The following is a 21,654-nucleotide window of genomic DNA, read 5'->3' as shown; positions in this document are numbered from 1 at the left end:
CAATAACGGAGGGCCCCAGCATCCCAAACCATTGGCTACACGTACGGCCCTACAAACTGGGTGGCCGGCCAATCAATTCAGGCCAACCTTTATAAGCCACTCCAACCATCAGGTAACGGCTGAAATTAACTTGATTCCTTCCAACAATGCAGCTCAAAATGAGGGGAGCACGGCTTCGGCCAGGCCCCCTGGCAATAGGGCTAAGCCCGCGGGCGGTCCCTCCTGGTTAGAAGTAAGATAAGCAGGAAAATAGTTACATTTCCTAATCCTTCAGTTTAGCTCTCCTGCCTTCTCCTCACACTTCCTTCACAACATACTGTATCCCAACCATTTGCAGCCTCAGCTTCCCCTTCACTGCAATGAGCATATGGGGCTTTTTTTAAAAAAAACCCTAGTGTTTGCACCAAATGGATGCCTTTGCAAATACCCTTCTATTCCTCATAGGGAATCTTTTAACACAGTTCCCTGATCTCTAATTCTATCTGCTTTTACACATGCTCTCACCTTCAGCTACATTCTTAAATCACCTAGGCACACCTATGTTTTGTTCACAAGTCAAAGAGCAGAAAAATGTTCTCATAGCATTATTTAGCAACACTTCATTTCCATTTCAAATGTGTACCAAATACACTTTTTGGTAACCAATTTTATTACAGACACTCAAAAATACAATTTGCAATACATTTGGGGGGAACTACTAGTAAAAAAAGTCTATAATATCTTCTGGAGTCTCTTCTTCAGAATCCTGGGACTTTAGTTGGGGATACAATTCACACAATGTCCACCAGTTGGCAGCTCATGCTCAATTCATACCATTTCCAGCCTTCCCTTAGTGTACACTTTCCCTCCTGGTATACCTATCCTGACCATAATTGCTGTACATATAAAAAGCTGGTGTTACTTTTGGTGGGGTCAGTACATCACCCTTGGATCCTCCACACACACACACCATTTCCTTACTCAATTCACATGGGTCTTTAATATGGGAGAAGCTTATTTTGGGATTCCAGTCTGGTCATGGGATCTGCTACAACACAACACCCACCTAACTCACCTAATGCCCAGAGGCAAGACTGTGTAACAGCAGCACAATATGCATTTTCTCACAGTTAGATCTGGCCCATAAACTGGTGAGAGAAGGGGAAGGGAAAGTTTGACCATTCAAATAGTATCCTTTGGTTCAATCCTACCATACATCCTTGCTTTCAACCGGCTTCAGTCACAGTCTGGTGGCAGGGCCAGATTAAGCTGAGGAGGGCCCCTAGGCTGATTGGTGTTTGGGCCCCCCTATCCCCATGCTTCACCTACCTTTCCATTGTTTTTTGCGGCGTGCACAGGTTTGTCATCAATCAAGATGGCGGCACAGGTTTCCCTAAGGAACTGAAGCCTCTGCTGCCATCTTTGTTGATGGCAGCAACGCACGTGTGTAGCATGCATGCATGCCATCAGCCAAGATGGCGGCAGAGGCTTCAGTCCCTTAAGGAAACCTCGGCCGCCATCTTTATTGATGGCAAATCTGCATGCCGCAAAAAACAACGGAAAGGTAGGTAAAGCGGGGGTATAGCGGGGGAATGGCCATCCATGGATGCTTCCGTGGATCACGGAAGGAGAGCAGAGGGCCCCCTGCAGCTCCAGGGGCCCTCAGGCCAGTGCCCCACAGGCACCCAAGACCTCTGGGCCCCTAGGCTTCAGCCTACTAAGCCTAATGGATAATCTGGCCCTGTCTGGTGGGACTCACAGAGAGATTGATGCGGCTGCACATGGATGGGACTTCCCCTCAGAAGATCACTCAATTCACACAGGAGCATAGGGCTCATTCAGTCAGAGACTGATACTCAATTCACACAGGGATCCATTTGCTGACACCACTTTAAATTCTACTCTGAATGCACACTTCCCAGAAAAGTACTTCAAATGCATGTACACAATTTACTTACATAGTGAGTCTAACAGATCTGGCAGCAAAAGGTCAGATAGCATAGTCCCAAACAAGAGATGGCCAGGCAGCACAGGCAACCCTCACTGGCAATCCCAAACAGAGATTTCAAAAGGTCTCTTACCTTTAGAAGTGGGGCCAAGGAATCAGTGGTGGATGACCCAGAATGTTGGTTCTCTAGTGGGTGTTGCTATCCGGTTCACAGCACCATGAACTGTGGAAGAAACAGACCTTCGTGTTGTGTTTCAGTTAGATCTTCCCAAGGCACTTTATTAAAATAAAGCAATTAGCTGCTTGGAGAGAAATTCAGACAATCATGGGGATACCATGTTAGTCCAAAAGTTCTCTGTCCCAAGCAGTTTTCAGCACATACTTATAGTGACTTTCAAGAACCCACAGACAGCTGTTCTTAGCCTGTTAAGAAACTGATCTTCCTTATCAGTACACAAACATCAGCATCAGCACTAAGCAAACATCTTTATCTACTTGTAGTTAAGCATCACCACTTTCTCAGGACATCTTGTACCATATCCTTCCAGTACTTTTACAGTGCCACCCTTCCCATCACCCCATTTGCACTTACACAATCTGAAACCAAGTTTGAGACCTACATTTTTTAAAATTCCACACAATGTATTTAGGAAAATTGTAAACCTCACAACAAAGTAGTTTGCTGGGACATTGCTGCTGAAAATAATTAAGTTAGAGTTGGAGTAAACTTTCCACATGTCCCTTTCTTAGCATCACTCAACGAACCTATGAGATTGGTAAATGTGTTCAGTTTCACCATCTCAGAGTATTTAAAAAATTATGTTCACACCTCATCATTTCATCATCATCTTCTTCATTGTGGGTGGGGAGAATCCAATCACATATGTTGTGTCCTTTCATCGTTCATGTCCCAGATAGACAATAACCTCACAGGCAGATGGCTACTTGATGGGCAGTTAACTGGCTCATTAATTTGTAAATCAAAACAGTAAAGAAGCATATGGACTGGAAATTACATTAGATGTAGAAATATAACATTATCTGTTTAGAAACCAATAGTCATCAGCAGTAATGTTAAATTTTGCCACAATAACTTGATGGGATGGTAAAGATGTAGCTTTGCAGATCATGAATAGGCAAGGACTGGGAAATATAAATGGTCCATCGGATAGCATGCGGGACAAAAAACATGGCTCAGGACTAACCAAAGAAATGGGTGATCAAGGTCATTTTAAAAAGTGGAGAAAACAACATTTGCTAGATGCACTTCTACAGTTGTCAGTCCCACATTGCAAAAGCTGAATAATGCCAGAGAGAATAATGCCAGAGAGAACAAACCTGTTGTTGAGTTCGTACTAAAATCTATCTGCTTATGGTAAACTGCTCATACTACACTAGAGTATTCATTGGCACTGGTTTCTAGCTGCTGAGGTCCCTTTTCAACAGTCTAATGTTGCCTTCCATATTTTCCCAACATTACAGTATATGTTATCTACAAATGACCACCACCCAAACTACATTTTCTTATGGGTAATTAGGGATAAAATAATCTGATATTGTTTTGGAAAGTGCACATTTGATAGATTTGGCTTTAAATACGAACTGAATCAAATTTCTATGGGTAAGGCACTGACTCAGCAGGCCATGATGGGCAGATGGAAGTTTTGCCAGGGGAGTGCAATTGGAGGTAGGCAGGTTTGTGTGCAAAAATGTTCCATGAACATAATAAGAGAGGAAGTTTAGAGAGTGTCGCTCCTTCTCAGTTCTGGGAACAGGTGAGAACTCTGATTCAGGTAGAGCTGGGGCTGTTCTGATTTCATAGTATTATCTGAAATACCAGTGTTATCACAAAATAAAACTGTATAGATACTGAACCACAGTATCTATCTGTGGAAATCAATAAGATGGATGTCTGCAGCTAACAATCACATGCAGATGTTCTTGAAGGAATGGAGCCACTGTCACAGTCAAAATTATTGTGAGAACAGAGGGAGCTTACTAGAGCTGAGATCACCTTTGCTGGCATGTCTGACAGCGGTGTCACTAGGGGAGTGCGGGGGGTGCGGGGGGTGCGGACCGTACCGGGTGACACCATCAGAGGGGGTGACACCCAGAGCCGCCCGTAGGCACTGGGAAGAAGGGCAGTTGCTGCAGAGCGGGTTTTTTTCCCCATCCTGCCTGGCCTGCCCGCTCATCAGCTGTGAATTTTAGGCGGGAGGTTTGAATCCCCTTCCTGCTCTTGGGCTGCGTGCCTCAGTGGCTTCCCAGGCAGGATGGGGGAAAAACCACTCTGCAGTAACTGCCCTGCTTCCCGGTGCCTAGGGGCAGCTCTGGGTGTCACCCCCTCTGCTAAGGCTTGGAAAACCTCCTCTGTTAAGGCTTGGAAGAGGAGAAAGCCACAAGTCTTAAGCTGAGGTGAAGGAGAGCACGCCCCTGCCACTCCTGTTGCGACGGCTCCAGCTTCTCCCAGCCAGCATTAGGCGCTGTTGTTGGGGCGGTGCAGATACCTCCTGGGGGGCATTTCTCCCCATGCCAGGCGGCAGGTGGGGTGGTGGTTGTTTCCACTGCTGGCAGCTCAAGATGCGGCTCCTCGCAGCTGCCTTTGAAAGAGCTGCTTTCGCCTCTGATCTTCCTGGCTTGTCTCTGGCTGAACAGTGCGACGAGGTGAAAGGGAGCCGCACGCACGTTACAGGCGCGCATCGCTGGTGGGGCTGGTAAGGGATTGGAGGCATTCAAAGCAGCCCTACCAGGTGGCACTGGAAGGCGGCTTGAGGTAGGGGGAGTCAAAGGGCTCTCATCCCATCTCTCTCCTCCACCCGCTGCATTTTTAAGAGCTTCCTGTTGCAGGAGAAAGCTGAACTTTCTCACAGTCTGCACCCTTGTTTTGTGTTTGGACTCTCCCCTCCATCCCCATTTGAGGAAAACCAGCTGAGCTTAGCGATTAGAACCTTTCCCGATACCAGAGATTGGCCCAGGAAGAAACAGGGACAGTGCTTCTGTCCATGTGCAGAGTGTTTCCCCTCCCCCACTTCACTGACTGTGATGCAATTCCCAGAGCCAGCCGGCTTTCCAATTCAGAGTGGGCAGCAGAGCCTAGGCAGCTTCCAGACAATGGGGAAACCTGATATTCACTGAACGTTCTTTTTGGATGCTAAATATTGCAGAGGCCTGTGTGTTGTATAATAATAGCAATGATTAATGGGCAAACATTGTAGTGTGTTACAATACAGGTGTGCCCTGGGGCCTGGGAGAAAAGTATGGTGACTTTGTGAAGACAAATGACCATGTGAAATTGTAAATGATAAAAGCCTCACACAAGCAATAGGGTGATGTTGTCAGTAATTGAACATGGCATTTCATTTACACAAATATATAGACTTGTATCACTTTCATGCCATACATTTATTCCACTGTTATTTCACTTTTAAACAGCAGGGCCGCTGCCAAAGGGCGGTCAGGTTGGGTCCTGGCCGAGGGGCCCCTGAAGGGCCCCTCCTTAGGGTGTGGGGGTAGCGCTCCCCTTCCATGATCCTCAGCAGGGTTGACTCCTGACCCTGTCACACATAGCAGAGATGGAACTCTCAGGGGGGGGCAGACTGTGCGGGCCCACAGCGCCCGCCTGCTCCACCTACATCTCCTCCCTTTTTGTGAATGCCTTGTGTGCTCTGTGCACAGCTGCCATCAACCAAAATGGCAGCAGAGGGTTCTCTAAGGGGCTGATGCCCCTACTGCCATCTTAATTGATGGCAGGCGTTTGCATGCATGCAGCGTAGCATGCATGCATGCCATCAACAAAGATGGTGGTATGGGTATCAGCCCCTTAGAGAAGCCTCCGCTGCCATCTTAGTTGATGGCAGCGACCTGTGCACCCAGTGTGCAGGGCATTCACAGAAAGAGAAGAGGTAGGTGGAGCAGTCCCACATGGTCTGTAGGAGGGGGCTGGGAGTGGGGGGCCCAGGGCAGGCTGGCACCCAAGGGCCCAGTCATGCCTGGCACCAGCCCTGTTAAATAGTCATGACTTCCCTCAAAGAATCCTGGGAAGGGTAGTTGGTGGAGGGAGCTGAGAGTTAGGAAACCTCTATTCCCTTCACAGAGGTTCAATTCTCAGAGTGGTTTAACAATCAATCTCTCTTTCCAGGGAACTGGAGAACTGTAGGTCTCTGAAGGGAATTGGATTCTCCTAACAATTCTCAGAACCCTTCATAAACTACACTTCCCAGGATTCTTTGAGGGAAGCCATGACTGTTTCAAGTGGTATAACTGCATGGTGTGCATGTAACTTTACACAACCCTTTAACAATATTGAATAACAATGGGACAAGCAAAAGGTTATATGAAGGTAGGGCCTGTATAGTATTTTTTAAATGATGTTTTAATTGGTTTTGGGTAGAACAGAATACAAAACAAGAAAATATAAAAAACATTACTAAGGATTCTGTATGGTCTGGTATGGGAGGAGGTCCATGGGGGTGACACCATGAGTTACTGCACTGGGTAACACCAACCCCAGTGACGCCACTGGTGTCTGATTCAGAGAAAAGGGCCAGTGCTCCCTAGAAGCCCTGCCTTTGTGAAGCCTACATATGTAGATAAAGAGACACAGCAACAGGAACAAAATGGATATAAATCATTGTAAATTAAGTGCCATTTTCGCTATAGCATATTAGTCAGTGCTTAAAACTATTACCTGATGGATCATTTAAATCCATATTAACTGGAAGATTCTCTGACTGTGCATCACATTCACAACCATACAGTTCAATGAATGCATGCTACTGCCCTGACAAACATGGAGTTCATACATATTACCATGATGCATAAAAATACAAATCAAAGATCTTAGCAAAAATGATCACAGCTTCAAGCAATGTACCAAGCACTGCAACTGTGGAAGCTTTCCTTATTTCATTAAGTTTGCCATTTAGTATTGTTCAATCTATTATGTTCATTACCTATATACAGTGTACATTTAATGAACCCAATCCATTTTCTCTCAAAATGAAAAACTACATTGACTCCTGCACAATCAATGACCCCTTTGTGCCTCAGAGCATATTGAAACCAAATTGGATCCTTAGTACAAAAACTAAATGTTGTTGCTGAAGTACAAGAAGAGGGAACCCAGAACCTGTTTTGCAGGTGGAAAAAAAAGTCATACTATGAATATTCGATAACATGGGATTAGAACCAATGAAAATGATTAACAGCATTTGGAAAAACAGCAGCAAGCATAGCTGGTGGTACGATATTACAGTATTTGGCTTTATATAAATAGCCAGTCAATCAAGGATCTTTTAATATCTAGGAAAAGAGTAAGTATGCCAAAAAATAACACTGTTTAATATATATATTAGCATGTATTTTCAAAGCAACTGAAGTCAATTAACCTCAATGAATGGTTTTTGTTTTGTTTTTGCAATTAATAAAAATCTCCACTCTGCCGAGATATATAGTACATACGTAACAAATTTTAGCTTGATTAAGGTTTTTATAGCAGAGTTTTAGAGCCCTGAAAATATGAGTTTACTGGGGAAATGCTGACACAACTGTTCAGTGTAATGGAGGGAGCCATAATGCCATAATTTCTGACACAAACTTATTGATACAGTTAGTTGGGAGACTAAAGATACCACCAATCATTTTATAGGTGTGTATATGTGTGCGTAATTTTATTGTTACACACAGCTGCTTCTTTTCTTCTATATTCATTTCATGCAAGACTAAAATATCCTATGTGAAAAATATACATGCACAAACACACACAATTGCGTATGCTCTGGTATCATCCTGACAAAGGACAGCTCCAGCGACAATAAAGAAATGTATTTTGTGTCACGCTGTGAGCAGACGCTGGGATTAAAATGGAAGTGAATTGATTAGAATTTAAAGATGGTTTGAAGACTGTGGGCTCATACTCAGTTCTATATTCATGGAAATATAAAAAAGAGTTAATAAAAAAAATATCCAGAAAGTTTCTGCAGCATAGCAGCAGGGTGTCAGCTGGCTGTGGGCAATCTTGACAGGCAGCTGCCGAACTGGCCTTGATCTTGAAACTTGGCTATCACTTTTCCTGGCTTCAGGCAAAACCAGAAAATTGCCTCAGATCTTCAAACTGCACAGAAGTAATGATGAGTCCACAAAATCTGAGTCCATATCCTATCTGTATCTCAGTTTTAAAATGACAAGGCTAGCCATGCTCTTGCTATCACTCTTTTCTCTAATCAAAATTTTGTCTGATCATTCTCCAGTGAAAATGTATAGCTGCAAAAGTCTCAAGCAGAGCTCGTTCCCATCACCTGTTTCCCAGTCTTTTTTTTAAACTACCTAGAGATACCAGGGATTGAACCTGGAATTCCTGCATGCAAAGCATGCACTATGGAAAAGAGCTATGGTCTTGCCCCTGAAGGTTCCCAGATAGTTTCCCTTCTAAGTTGTATTAATTCACTAATAGGCAAAACAAAAACAACCTTGCAGTTTAAGAAGGTACCTATAGCCAACAGCTATTTCTATCAAACTTTAAAAAGCAGGGAAATTGGGCAGCTGTAGTGAATGCACATGGGGAGCAGGAGACCTGACCTCCTCTCTGAGATATTGGACTGCTCTACAAATTTGTAAAAATGCAAACACATTGGGTTGGTCTTTCACAGTCCAATCCACCTCCTGGGTAGCTTGGAAAATTTGGTAACATGTGCCTCTGAGCATATGGTGAGTGGTGGCAACACCGGCAATCAGGACTACATCTCCAAAGATGGGAAATTACATTTTTTGTATTTTGTTGGTGGTCTTCTTACTTTGCTTCTTCCCTGTGTTACTAATGTTTCTATAGAATCTAACCTAGAAATTTATATTTCTCTCACATATTCATCCTAGAAATCTGTGTCAAATTTATTTTCATTAATTTCAAAGCGTTTTTATTGGCCAATGTCATATGATGGTGAAGTCAGCCTTTTGTGTTTCAAACTAGAGGTTATGTTCTATTTCTATTTTGGGTGCATTAACAGTTGAATCTGAAACTGCAGCTTCATGTAAAATCAGACTGATTACAATATGTTGCTACTTCATAAATGACTTTAGCTGTTGGAAAAAGGAGAATGCATGTTTTCACCCTGCTATGTTTATACCACTTCATTAAAGGCAAGGTGGGCACGGTCAATTAAAAACATAGAGCATACCTAGAATTTTGCTAGAATATATTTCACCTTCCACTGTTTTATCTTGTGCAAACTGAGACATTCCTCATGTCCACTGAAGACTACTCTGTAGAACAGTCAGTGCCATTGTTCCACAGTTGTTTCTGGAGATTTTTTAGTGTAAATTATGCAAAGTGTTGCTGTACTTCACATATTCACAGAAAGCAAAAGAAAATTATTTACTCTAGGAAATTTCACTAAAATTGCAGATTAAATCAAACATATTTAAAGTGACTATCTGATCTATACCGACTGTCTTAATACTGTTGCTTCCTCCCTGCTAAAATAAGATCAGCACAGTACATATCTTGTTTCTGTTATTTGGATTGACTGCAGGTGTTGCCACCACTCACCATATGCTCAGAGGCACATGTTACCAAATTCTTCCAAGCTACCCAGGAAATGGATTGGACTATGAAAGACTAACCCAAATTGTGTTTGCATTTTGACAAATTTGTAGGGCAGTGCAATATCTCAGATAGGAGGTCAGATCTCCTGCTCCACTGGTGCATTCACTGTAACTGCCCAATTTCCCTGCTTTTTAAAGTTTGATAGAAATATTGGTTGGCTATAGGTACCTTGTTAAATTGCAAGGTTTTTTTTTTTTTTGCCTATTAGTTAATTTCTCTGCCTTTTATCCTGGGAGGCAAGAAATGGAATCCTGTGCAAGTTTGCTGAGAATAGACTGCTCATTTGCATGCTTATTGAGTTCAGTGGGATTTACTCCCCTGCAATACTGCTTAGGATAGGCAAATCTGACATGGGGGAGGGGAGGAGGAGAAAGGGCGAGGGGAGGGGAGGAGGAGGACAGGTTTGATCATTTGCATGCTTATTGAGTTCGATGGGATTTACTCCCATGCAATCATGCTTAGGATAGATAAAACTGACCATGGGGAGGAGAATGGGAGAGGAGAGGGGGGAGAGGGAGGTGGAATGAGAGGGAAGGGGAGGGGAGGGGAGGGGCAAGAGGGAGGAGATAGGGAGGAGGAGGAGGGAAGGGCAGGTTTGATCATTTACATGCTTTTTGAGTTCAGTGGGATTTACACCTGTACATTCATGCTCAGGATAGGTGAAACTAACCTGGGGGAGGGGCAGAGAAGAAAGAGAAGGGGGAGAGAAGTGGAGGAAGGGGAGGAGGAGGGAGGAAGTGGAAGGGGAGAAGAATGAATGAATGGGAGGACACTGGGCAAAAGGAAAGCCTCTTTCCTTTCCAAAAGGAAAACATTGTGAACAGTATCATTGTTTTTCAGTTTCCTCCACTTGTTTATTCTACAGCAGGCACATGTAGTGTCCCACCCAAATTTAATCCAAAGCTGTCGCTGGCCATGTCTACATCAGACCTTCATTTCACTTTAGACAGTCATGGCTTCCACCAAAGAATCGTAGGAAGTGTAGTTTGTGAAGGGTGCTGAGAGTTGCTAGGAGACACCCTATTCCCCTCATAGAGCTACAGTCCCCAGAAGAGGGGCTACTGGAGCTTTGTCAGAGGAATAGGAGTCTCCTAACAAATCTCAGCACCCTTCACAAACTACACTTCCCAGGATTCTTTGGAGGAAGCCATGACTGTCTAATGTGAAATAAAGATCTGTCATGGGTGTGGGACCCCTGATTAGCCAAGCCAAGCAACTGTGAGTCTGGTTTTTAGAACAATGACAGTTGGTTCCTACTGAACATGCCCTTGTTTATCGACTTCAGTGTTAAATTTCTTAAATTAATTAAAAATCAGTCAGGCATATTTTTTTTTTACTTTTAAACGGCAGAAGGTGAAGGTCAGAATATGGAGCAAGGCCAGTAACAGGATTACACATACTCTGTGAACATGGCTGATTTTTTAATTAATTTCAACAAATTATGAGACCACTGACAGAAGAAAGTCCAACAGGGGTCGGGATTTTTTTTCTCTTGTTTTACACTTTGAACTCTTGATTCTCTCTGCCTGTTTTGTGTATTGCCATGAAAATGTAGAGGGTTAAGCAAGTGTTTCTGAGTTCAGAACTGTAAGTTTTGTAAGGTTTTGTTTTGAAATGAGCTTATGGGAAGCATCAGAATGACATGGGGGTATCTTCAATTTAACATTGCGGAATGTGAAAAATCCACGCTGGTTATAGTATACAGCCACTCTCATGGCTGTATAATAAAATGTGGGTTATTTAAACTGTACTGTTCACTTCAGGGCTTTCTCTTAATTTTATTTGGAAAAATGTATATAGAGAATGACTTTTGAACTACCTGAATTCAGACATTAGTTTAGAAGGCTCTGAACTTATTTTATTGTTAATTTGTATAAATTTACAAAATCCTAATGCTGTGCAAATGAAAGAATCCATCCTATATTGGACTAGATCTGACAAGAGTTTGTTTCTTAGCCTATTATTATACTTGACCTTATTCATTATTATTATTATTTATTTATTACAGTCATAGACCCGAGCTGGTTATATACAATTTAAATATACAGGTAAGTACATTTAACAGTAATAGAATTAAAAGTAAAACAAGATAGAAATAAGCCAAAGTTCAGTTTTAAGCTAATAGGCAAAATTCTTTGTCTAGCAATTTGTCAAGAACAGAGAATTAAAATAAGTCATTAAATCAAGAGTGCATATTTCGAACCTGGTTTTTACGTATGGATTGTGATAAATAGAGAAATTTGGCAACTAGTTCTGTTAGAGTTTTGTCTTTATCAGACAAAAGAAAGTGAACAATCCATTCTGGTGTTCTATCAGAAAAGGTAGAAATGGATGGTAAAATTAATTTAACTCTTGGAACATTGTATATCTCACAGTTAAGTAGGACATGTTCCAGGGTTTCAGGTAAATTCTGATTACAAATACAGTAGCGTCTTTCTAGCGGGATACCTTGATAACGACCCGTTAAGAGAGCTGATGGTAGACAGTTGAATCTGGCATGAGAGAACAGAAATCTGTAGTGTGAGGAGGTTAACTCTTCCAGATATATTGCTGAAGATGGAAAACGGAAACTTAAATTAAAGTGCATTGGGGAGCACGATGTGTGGGCCTTTGAGATTAGATATTGTTGGTCAATATCCTTTAATCGTTGGGTGATGGTAGACTTAGCCATCGCTAGGTTCCAAGATGATAATAGTTCAAGAGACAGGCCTAGGTATTTTAGCTTCCCACTAAAGGTTTTGGTCCATGTATTTTCGAAGGGATCTTTCCAAATTAGGTGCAAGAGCCCTAAATGGGGCTCAGAATAAGCTATTTTAAGCCAAAACCTATAGGGCTGTATCCAGGCTGTACATTCTATTGAGGGGATTCCGGTCTCTAGGCGAAGGCCAGCAGGAGAGGCACATTTTGGAAGTCCAAAAATAGAACGGAGGAAGCTTGAGAATAATGTTTCTATTTTATTGTGGAAATTTAAAATCCAAATTGGGATACCATATAACAATTGTGAGAGGATTTTGGTTTTAAAAATTGTTAGTGCAGCGGGAATAAAATGGCCACCTTTGGTATGAAAAAATTTGATTGTAACTCTAATGGTGTTATAAGCAGCTTGTATTGCAGCCCGGATATGGGAGGTCCAGGAAAGTGTAGAGCAAAATATAATTCCAAGGTATTTATACTTTTTGACCTGTTCAAACATTTTGTCCTTTATTTTCCATTGTGTATTCAGTCTCTTTTTGGAGAAAACCATTACCTTAGATTTGTTAAAGTTAATAGAGAGATAATTTTTTTCACAATAATTTATAAAAATTCGAAGGAGGCGCTTGAGACCGATTTCGGAAAAAGACATCAGTACCGTGTCGTCTGCATAGAGAAGCATGGGGCAACTCACTCCTGCTATTTTAGGAGAATGCAGGTTTTCATTATGGCATTCATTACTTAAATCATTGAGGAAGAGATTGAATAGAGAGGGAGCCAAAACACAGCCTTGGCGAACCCCTATGTTTACAGGAATAGATTTAGTTAGATTTCCGTTTATTCCATATCTCAGCCTTTTTTAAGATTATTGATCAAAAGGACTATTTCATCTTGTTCGACCGGAGGCCAATCTGGTAAAGTACAAATGTCCACTAGGAAAGTAGAACTGTGGGACTTGTTTTTATAATTTGAAAACTGTGTAGAAAAATGGTGCTCCCATAATTCAGGAGGGCGCATTTGATCCTAGGGCATTGGTGACTAGGGCCCAAAACAGCTTAGAGTCATTGTTTAACGACGCACTTATTAGCGCCTTCCAATTATCCTGTTGTGCCAGTCTCTTTTTAAGAGCGATTACCCTTTTATAATTTCTTTTTGCAGAGTAGTATTCAGGAGGGAGTGTCTTACCATCTGCCTCTCTGTAGATGTAATATATTCCTCTTAAAATCTGCTTGGCATCTTTACACTCTTTATCAAACCAACTGGGGTATTTTACAGAGATTGGTTGGCGCAGTTGATTAGACACCTTCAAAAGATTTTCTAGGGCTAAGGATAATGAAGAATAATCTATTAAACTTTCTGAGATTGTATTTGATTTGATTATACGGTTCCTTAGTGTAGAAGCTTGTGAGGAGACTAGGAATCTCTCAATTTTATTGCTAGTACTGGGATTCCAATATGCTCTCCTATAGTATATTGGAGAAGCTAGATTTTCTCTAGGAGATTTTGCAAGGAGATTATGCTTGTCAGTTAAAGAAAGATTGAGTAATAGGGGGAGGTGATCACTTTCTAGCCTGTCCCCCACTGAAAAGTTGTTAATGTATGGTAATAAAGTAGGAGGTGTCAGCATGTAATCGACCACACTACTTCCGCGTCCAGAAATAAAAGTATATTCTGCAAAATTATCTACCCCCTCACGTCCGTTAAGTATCTCAAGGTTTAGTCACGCTGCCAGTTGAGTTAAACATATCCCAGCATAATTAATCTTCTGATCCTTGGAACTTCTGTTATATTGTGGCTTTAGATCATCATTGTCAATGTCGCCCCATAAGGGGGATAAGGCCAGAATATCATTGTTTGGACCTATTCTTGCATTCAGATCTCCCATGATTAATAAATGGGCCTTTGGATGTTTTTGTTCTAAATTTATGATATAGTTTTCCAAATAGTTCCAAATAGAGGTTGTGGTGTTCTTAAGAGTGGAGGGTGGAATGTATATATTTATTATTATGATCGATAGGGTATTTGTCTCTAATAGGGCTGCTATTGCGAAATCATCACAGGAGTTTAGTTTTGTAATTTTAACATCTAATTTAGAAGAGATCAAGATTGCTAATCCAGCCTTAGGTCTACCTCTGGTTAGTGCTGGTTTAGCCGATAATTCTACAGTCTCAAAGCCATGCAGGGCTATATTGTTTAAGCACCAAGTTTCTTGGATGCATATTACGTCTAGCAATCTCAGAAATTCTACACATTCTGGGCAATTTAGTTTGGATACCCAGCCAGCAACATTCCAAGAAACAATTTTAAGTTGATTAAATTTCTTATTCCCATTTATTTCCCTCTCATAAAGGGGGAACTCGCCCTCTGAGGTTAAGTTAAAGTTGGTTTCTTTAATAGAGGGCAGAGTCAGGGTTTTAGGTAGTAGGAAAAGAGTTTATCAGTCTAACTCAGAATTTTTGTGTACTATTATCTCACATCTTGAGCTCGGTATACATACATTTGAATAGTGTGGGGATACATTTGATACAGTTATTGAAAGTGGAGGCAAGCCTCTGGGAGAAGATCCCAGTTTGAAATCCTCCAAAAAACCAGAGCCTGTCCTTTTGTTCCTAAGATTTGTTAAAAGATTCTGCAGTTTGTTAATTACCATAGTCTGTTTGAGATCGGTGAACATGTGAAAACAATTTGTTAATTCCTCCTCACCCTCGCATGAAAAGTCAAAAGTTTTTTCTTGGTCCATCTTAATGGTTTCTATATTAACAGGTAATATGGTCGACTCAGTAGAAGGGACAGAGAGCGGAGAGGAACTTACCGCGTCTAATGTGATAAGGTCAGCAGAAGTAAAGTTCAATAATTCAAGGCTTGATTCTTCTTGTATTAAGGAGGTCGGATAGGATTTCTCGTTCATTGAAATGGAAAGCCCTACTGACGAGGAGATGATATTTTGGTGAAGTAGACTGAGAGAGGGGATCTGATTTGGATATGAGGCCAAAGTTCCAAGATTTGGAGGTATAGTTTCCTCTGTCAGAGGGAAATCCCCATTTTCATTTTGTAAAGGAGAGTTTATCAATGGTGTTTTTCTTTTAATGAGTAGAGGTAAGGGTTTTGCTAAATTTGTAAAATGCCTTTGAACACTTATTCCTCGGGAACTAAAAAAAGGTTTATTTGCAATTATTCGGGCAGTAACATCAGAAGATACTAGAGTTAATAAAATAGATGTATTCATAGACGAATTATATAAGTTCTCCACATTCAGTATATCCCTAGGCCAGAGCACTTTCAGACCTAGCGACTGAAGGGCGTTGCAGATTCTTTGTTTCCTTTTAGTTTCATTTTCTTTGATTCTGGGGATTGGCAGGTTCAGTATAGCAAGTTTATTGGGACTGTGTTTCAGGAGCCAGTGTTCTGATTTTGTCCCTGGGTGGAGTTTTTTGTCCTTTACGGAGTAATTCCCGCTTTTATCCTTCAAATTAAAAGCAGGGGGCATAACTGACATATTCAAACAAGTCGTATATTCAAGCGGAGTTTCCATTTGAATTGCGCAGGATATTCTCCCTGGTTCAGGGATCTGTAATTCTGGCGAAGAGATAGTCATTTTCGTCATTTGTAGTTCTGTTTGCTGGTTGTTAATGATTCGGTGAAGTCGATTAAAAAGTTTCTGGAAATTTAGCAGCTCACTTCTTGAAAATTTATAATTTTTAGTACATCTTAATTTTTTTCTTTTAAGTATCGAACAGGGGTTCTTGTTCTTTGAAGTCTTCGGCATGGTTGTTAAATTGTGAGAATTCAAGAGGCTGTATGAAAAGGGGTGGAGTTTAACCAGTTCTTCCGTTTGAGATTTTAATAGCCCAACTGCTTCATCTAAAAGGGCTTTGATATTCTCGGTTTCCTTGGCAGCAATTGCCGATTGTAGCTGTAGGCACTTTTGGCCTGTTAGCAAGAGTTTTTGGCCTAATTGCTCGATTTCTTTATTGTCTATGGTCTCTGTGGGGCGAGCTGAAGAATGGTGAGGATGTGTAAAAGACAGGTTCTGATTATCAAGGACTGCAATAAAATCATCAAGAGAGGCACTTGAAGTTGATTGTAATGGTCTATCCACAGAGGGAGCAGGAGTCAGCGGCAACGCAAGCTCGGAGGTCTGCGCCGAGTTGGAAGGTAGGATCTGATCAAGTGGGGACTGCATGATTGTTTCATGCTCCAAACTTTGAAGTTCCTCCACGTTTTCAGTCGTAGTGATTTCTTTGTTGGCTGTTTCCAGTCCGGGGCAGTGATATTCCTTTAGGGGTATGTTGAAAGGTTTCCCTGCTGTACATAGTTCTTTATTTTTTGTTTTGTCCTCTTGACTTAGTAAAAAAAAGTTTGTGATTTTGAGTTGGGAGTCCCTTTTTCCAGACATATCAGGAGTCTTTTGAGAGCTTTGATCTTGTTCATAACACCTTTTCCGTGTTTGAACCATTTAAGGGACTTGTAAAAAGCACTCGCGATTCCAGCCAAAAGCAGTTTGTTCTTAGTGGGCTCCGTCTTCAGAGGTCTCAGATGGCTTCGGGGCTGTTGTCAGTCATTAATTAGCGGGGGAAGAGGAGATGATGTCTCAGATCACACAAAAAATGTTATTTTCCGAGTCTCTGGTAATATATAGTTAATAAAGGATCTCGGCTGAGACGTAGTAGTTTACTAACCTTCAAATGGAGGCTTTAAAATGATAAAGGATACTAAGAAGCGGAGCTCTGCATTTAGTGTCTAACTAAACCGCCATCTTCCAAGACCGCCAAACAGATAATACCTTGACCTTATTCCTTTTTGGAGAATGAGTGTGTAGAGAAGTCATTATGTTCTCCTTTAGGCATACATCAATGTACCACTTACACAAGTTACATCAATGTACCATTTACATGCTCAGTTCTTCTAATGGTGGGATCATGATGTGCTTGCCTGTGTCCTTCATAAAAAGGTCTGAGTCAGAACACTGGATTGATTGTGTGTTCTTTCCATCTGCCTTCTTAAGTTTGTCCTCTCAGTAAAAACAGTAGTTGGACCACCTGATTGCTTTATGCTTTTGTCCATAGATCTGTTATAACAGGAAAGGGGATTTTTATCTTCTCCACCCATTAAGGTTTTATTTATTTGTTTATTTATTTATTTGTTACATTTATACCCCGCCTTTCTTTCATCATGGAACCCAAGGCGGTGTCCTGCCCGAAGTTGAGGTAACCTGGCTCAAACATGGCTGTGGGTTTTTCTCTTTTTATTAAAGTAATAGATACATCCAAAGCAGTTCACCTCATTAACCTAACTACTCTTTCTAGGAACTTTGCACTGCTCCAACCCTGACTAAGCATGACCTCACGGCTCTAAGACGTTGACTCAGCAACTGGATTCCCCCCAGAGTCTCCTTAAGTAGGCTTGGATCTCGCAGGCAAATGAAGGCTCCTCCTCAGCTCAGTCTGTTGAATTTCCCACCTTAAACACCTCTTGTAGCTGTATAATTAATTATAAGTTTCAAGATGTGCTGGGAAGATGTTAGAAAAATATGTTCTTTCAAGTACTTTGTTGGAAAGCACTGCAGACAGTCATCTGATTCCAGAGATATGCAAGAAAGGCTCCTCAAGAATGCATGGTTCTCTCTTTCTGATATCAGGAGCTTAAGTGGGATGTTGGGGCACAAGTTGTCATGGCCAAGCAACACATCTCTCTCTTGGGACTCTTTCCATTCCTCACTGCTTCTGCCACATCATGCTCCAACCCACAGGAGATGACATGTGCATGAACCATGTGAATGAAGCCAAACATTTCAAGGCTATCAAGAGGAAAGGCATCCTGATGAATGAGAACCAATATCCTATTGGATTCTCCAACAAGAAAAAGAAGCAAGTGCTAATGCATGAAAAAGGGGGCACAGAAAAGGAATAATAAGGGGCAGGCTAGACATGACAGCAGAACACCTATACATAGAATCACAGGCCATGATTTAAGAGAAAGTGCAGTGAACATGGAAGAGGAACTGCTGAACCATCCCCCCCAAAAAAAACCCCAAGAGGCAAGCTTCACAATGTGAAGAAATAGTGCTGTCTATTTGCAAAAGCACTCCAATTTTCTTTTTCTTTTTCAACTGTTCTCCCAAGAGAACTCACCCAGAAGATAAGAAGTGACCAGTAACAGTTGTTTTATTTAAATATATTTTAAAGTCTGTTTTTAAGATGTTTTAGGGTGTTTTTAGTGTTTTTCTTTGCTGCCCTGGGCTCCTACTAGGAGGAAGGGTGGGATATAGATTTAATAAATAATAATAAATAATGTAAAATATGTTAGATGTAACCACAGAAAACAGTAGTGCTTTGATTCCGACAAATAAACTCTGCTCTTTCTTTAATTCCTTGTGAGTTGCTTCTTTTAGGGGAGGAGCTTGGAATTGGTGCTGCCCACTTTTTTCTTGTGCAAAACCCATCCCCCACTGACTGCAATGTCCCTTGCAAACCTCCCCACCCAAGCTATATCCCTCCCAAGCAGGCCCTGAGACTGGAAGGAAGCCAAGGAGGAAAAATGCTGCTAGGTGGAGATGGTTTTCTAAAGGGAGTAAGAGGGGTTAGCATCCTCCCTCCCCTAAACAAGTACTTGTAGCTCACTCCCTCACTTACACCCAGGGTGACTTGAAGGACAGGCCCTATTCACATACAAATTGCAACTGAATTATAAACTGGGAATTAAATGGGAAATTATCCAAAGCCTGCTTACTTGAAAGTTAACTACATCAAAATCAGTAGGACTTAGAAAATATGTTTAGGATGAGGGTGTTTCTATTATCCCTTTTTCTAGCTTGTATAACCCCTCCCAGTTTTGTCCCCCAATGCACTTCGGCCTTTCAATGCCTCCTACCCACCCAACCCACAATATTTTCTCTCATATGAAAGCATCCTTCAAAGGACACCTGTGGAGAAGTCACAATCAACAGGGATCCTGATAATGTGACTCATTTCAAGGTAATATTTAAATTAAATTTATTCAGGGAGGAAATGGTTAAGGAATGTGTACTCAGAATTTAAAGACAAGCCTTTGTTTTCATGCCCCTTTCCTTTCACCATAGACATGCACAAACACATTTCCAGACACATTTTGTAACCATTTCAGAATTATATCCAGCTGTTTTCCTGAAGCGTGTTACCCCAAATACCTAGACATGAAAAGTATTTTAAATCTCCACTCAAAAGAGTTCTACAATAGCTTGCCCCAAGGAAAGATGGCAAAAATGTGTATTTGAGCAACATTCTTCACAAAATGCCAAGCTTGTCAGGGGATTACTGTCTAGTTGGATGATCATGGCAACCTGGCACTTTAAATTTCAGACGTACCCTTTTGCATACACCTTCACAGTAGTCAGAATGTTCTGGAAGCTTGCTGACATACTTTTGCACACTTTTCTGCATGAGAGCTCTCCTGGGAGACTCACGAGGACAGAAACTTCTTCTGCTCCTCATAAAGGTTTCCACTTGTTTGTGCGCGTGTAAATAACCCAATTTGCATATTATATTCAGGAATGAGAGCAACACATTTAGCAAGAATTGAACCTGAAGAGAAGTAATTAGTACAGTGATGAAAATTTCTTCTGTTTTTTTCCCCCTCAACTACTCTCCATCAATTAACGAGAAAAGTAATTGGATTAGAAAATGAGCAAAAGGGAGAATTTTTTTTGGCAAAATTGTCTTTAGTGGTGTGTGGGGTTTTGTGCTTGCCTTACTTTTGAGGTGACTGGGGGATGAAAGATGGCTTCCTTCATTCTACAAATCATCTCTTCGGTGGTCTGCCTACTGCAGACTTCCTGCATGCCCACGCTTCCTGAAAGCCTCACCATGTCCTTGGCTGGCCTTTCTTGTAAGCGTGGGACTGCAGGAAGATGGCATACTGTGCACCTGACAGCTGTTCATTGTTGTTTTTAAAAAGTAAAATCTATTTCATTTTAAAGAAATCTATGCAGAAAGATTTTTTTTTTAAAAAAAAAATCCTGTTTAATTGGTAAAAAGACTCCCTTAATAACCAAATCAGCAAACACACCAAGCTCAAGTGTTCAGTCTCCAGCCTTCCAGCACAGCGCTGGGGGGCCACATTCATATCAGACATTTCTTCCACTATTATTCCACTTTAAACAGTCATGGCTTCCCCCAAAGGATCCTGGGAAGGGTAGTTTGTGAAGGTAGCTGAGAGTCATTAGGCGACTCCTATTCTTACAGAGCTGCAACTGTCAGAGTGGCTTAACAATCAATCCCTCTTCCCAGAGAACTCTGACAATTGTAGCTCTGTGAACAGAGGTCTCCTAACAACTCTCAGCACCCTTCACAAACTACACTTCCCAGGATTCTTTGGGAAAGCCATGACTATTTAAAGTGGAATAAAAGTGGAAGGAATGTCTGGTGTACATGTGGTCGGGAAATGTTTAATGGGAAACAAAAATACATTTGCCACCCTTGGCCCTCTCACAAAGATAAGGTGAGCTGAACCCTTCACCCATCCCAATTCTAAAGGCATTCTAAAGCGCCCTGAGAATGAGGAAGGAAAATGAAGGCATCTTTTGCAGGGGAAGAAAACGTTCAAGAAATTGAAGGACAGGTATCAGCACTGTACCAGAAATAGCAGGCAGAGATTTCTAGAGATTTCATTAAAATATAGAGTATTTCATTACCAGCATTACTGGAGCATAGAGGTCCACTCATATAATTTTGTCAGGAGCTGTTCATATCTACACTTGAAAAAGAGGGTTATGTAATTCATTCACTTCCTATTTCTGGTACTGTCCTTTGACAGTTACTACTTTTGTGCCGCCCCCAAAACCACTGGGTCCCATAAGAAAAAATCATATTCTCAAAACCAAATTATAAGTCGTCAGAGCAGAACAGAGCTGATTATATCTTCAGGGCATTTCAGTTGGGCAAACAAAGGAGACAACGAATTCAACCCCCTTTCTACCAGTCCTAATCTGATTCCCATCCCCACATGACTACTACTAAAAAAATTTTTTAATGTGAGTGATCTTGATCATGGATCTTCAGTGTCACATCTACCTTTGCCCAGCTGTAAGCCAATATGAGAGAAAGAACTGACTGCAAACCTTGGCATGAGGTTCCTTCTTTACAGTGGATGGTTTAGGTGATCAAAGCAGACTCTCTAAAGGCACAAAAACGTCTGATCTCAGTACCTGCCAGGACTGCTGGATCAAAACTGTTTTAACTGGCAACTTGTGCTTATGTCACTACTACATTCCTGCATACTACATGTAGAGTGCTTGCTTCTAACTCTGCAGGACAGTTAGCAAAATAAAAACAAACATATAGAAAATGCTGTGTGAAGTCTGAAGCAATCTTCCTGCTGCGAGATGGCTGAGAGCACTGTCAGCCTGTGGCAGTGTTCCTGTTTTTCCATCTGTCAGGAAGCCTTCTGAGAGTGAAAGGTA

General features: G+C 41.5%; 1 long non-coding RNA gene across 27 annotated transcripts in view; it reads right to left on the bottom strand.

The window, feature by feature from the left end:
* The window catches only part of LOC133388792 (uncharacterized), an 87,956-nt gene that overhangs the window by 31,437 nt on the left and 34,865 nt on the right, over nucleotides 1–21,654 (bottom strand). For all 27 annotated transcript variants that reach the window (XR_009763912.1, XR_009763910.1, XR_009763909.1 and 24 more), the window contains exon 2: nucleotides 2,061–2,150. This is a non-coding gene — a long non-coding RNA (uncharacterized LOC133388792). The remainder of the gene's footprint in view (nucleotides 1–2,060; nucleotides 2,151–21,654) is intronic.

The sequence above is a fragment of the Rhineura floridana genome, chromosome 7 (assembly GCF_030035675.1).
Source record: "Rhineura floridana isolate rRhiFlo1 chromosome 7, rRhiFlo1.hap2, whole genome shotgun sequence".
In the NCBI taxonomy this organism is placed as follows: domain Eukaryota; kingdom Metazoa; phylum Chordata; class Lepidosauria; order Squamata; family Rhineuridae; genus Rhineura; species Rhineura floridana.
Note: the sequence above shows the minus strand (reverse complement) of the source record. Positions and strands in the feature narration are given on the sequence as shown.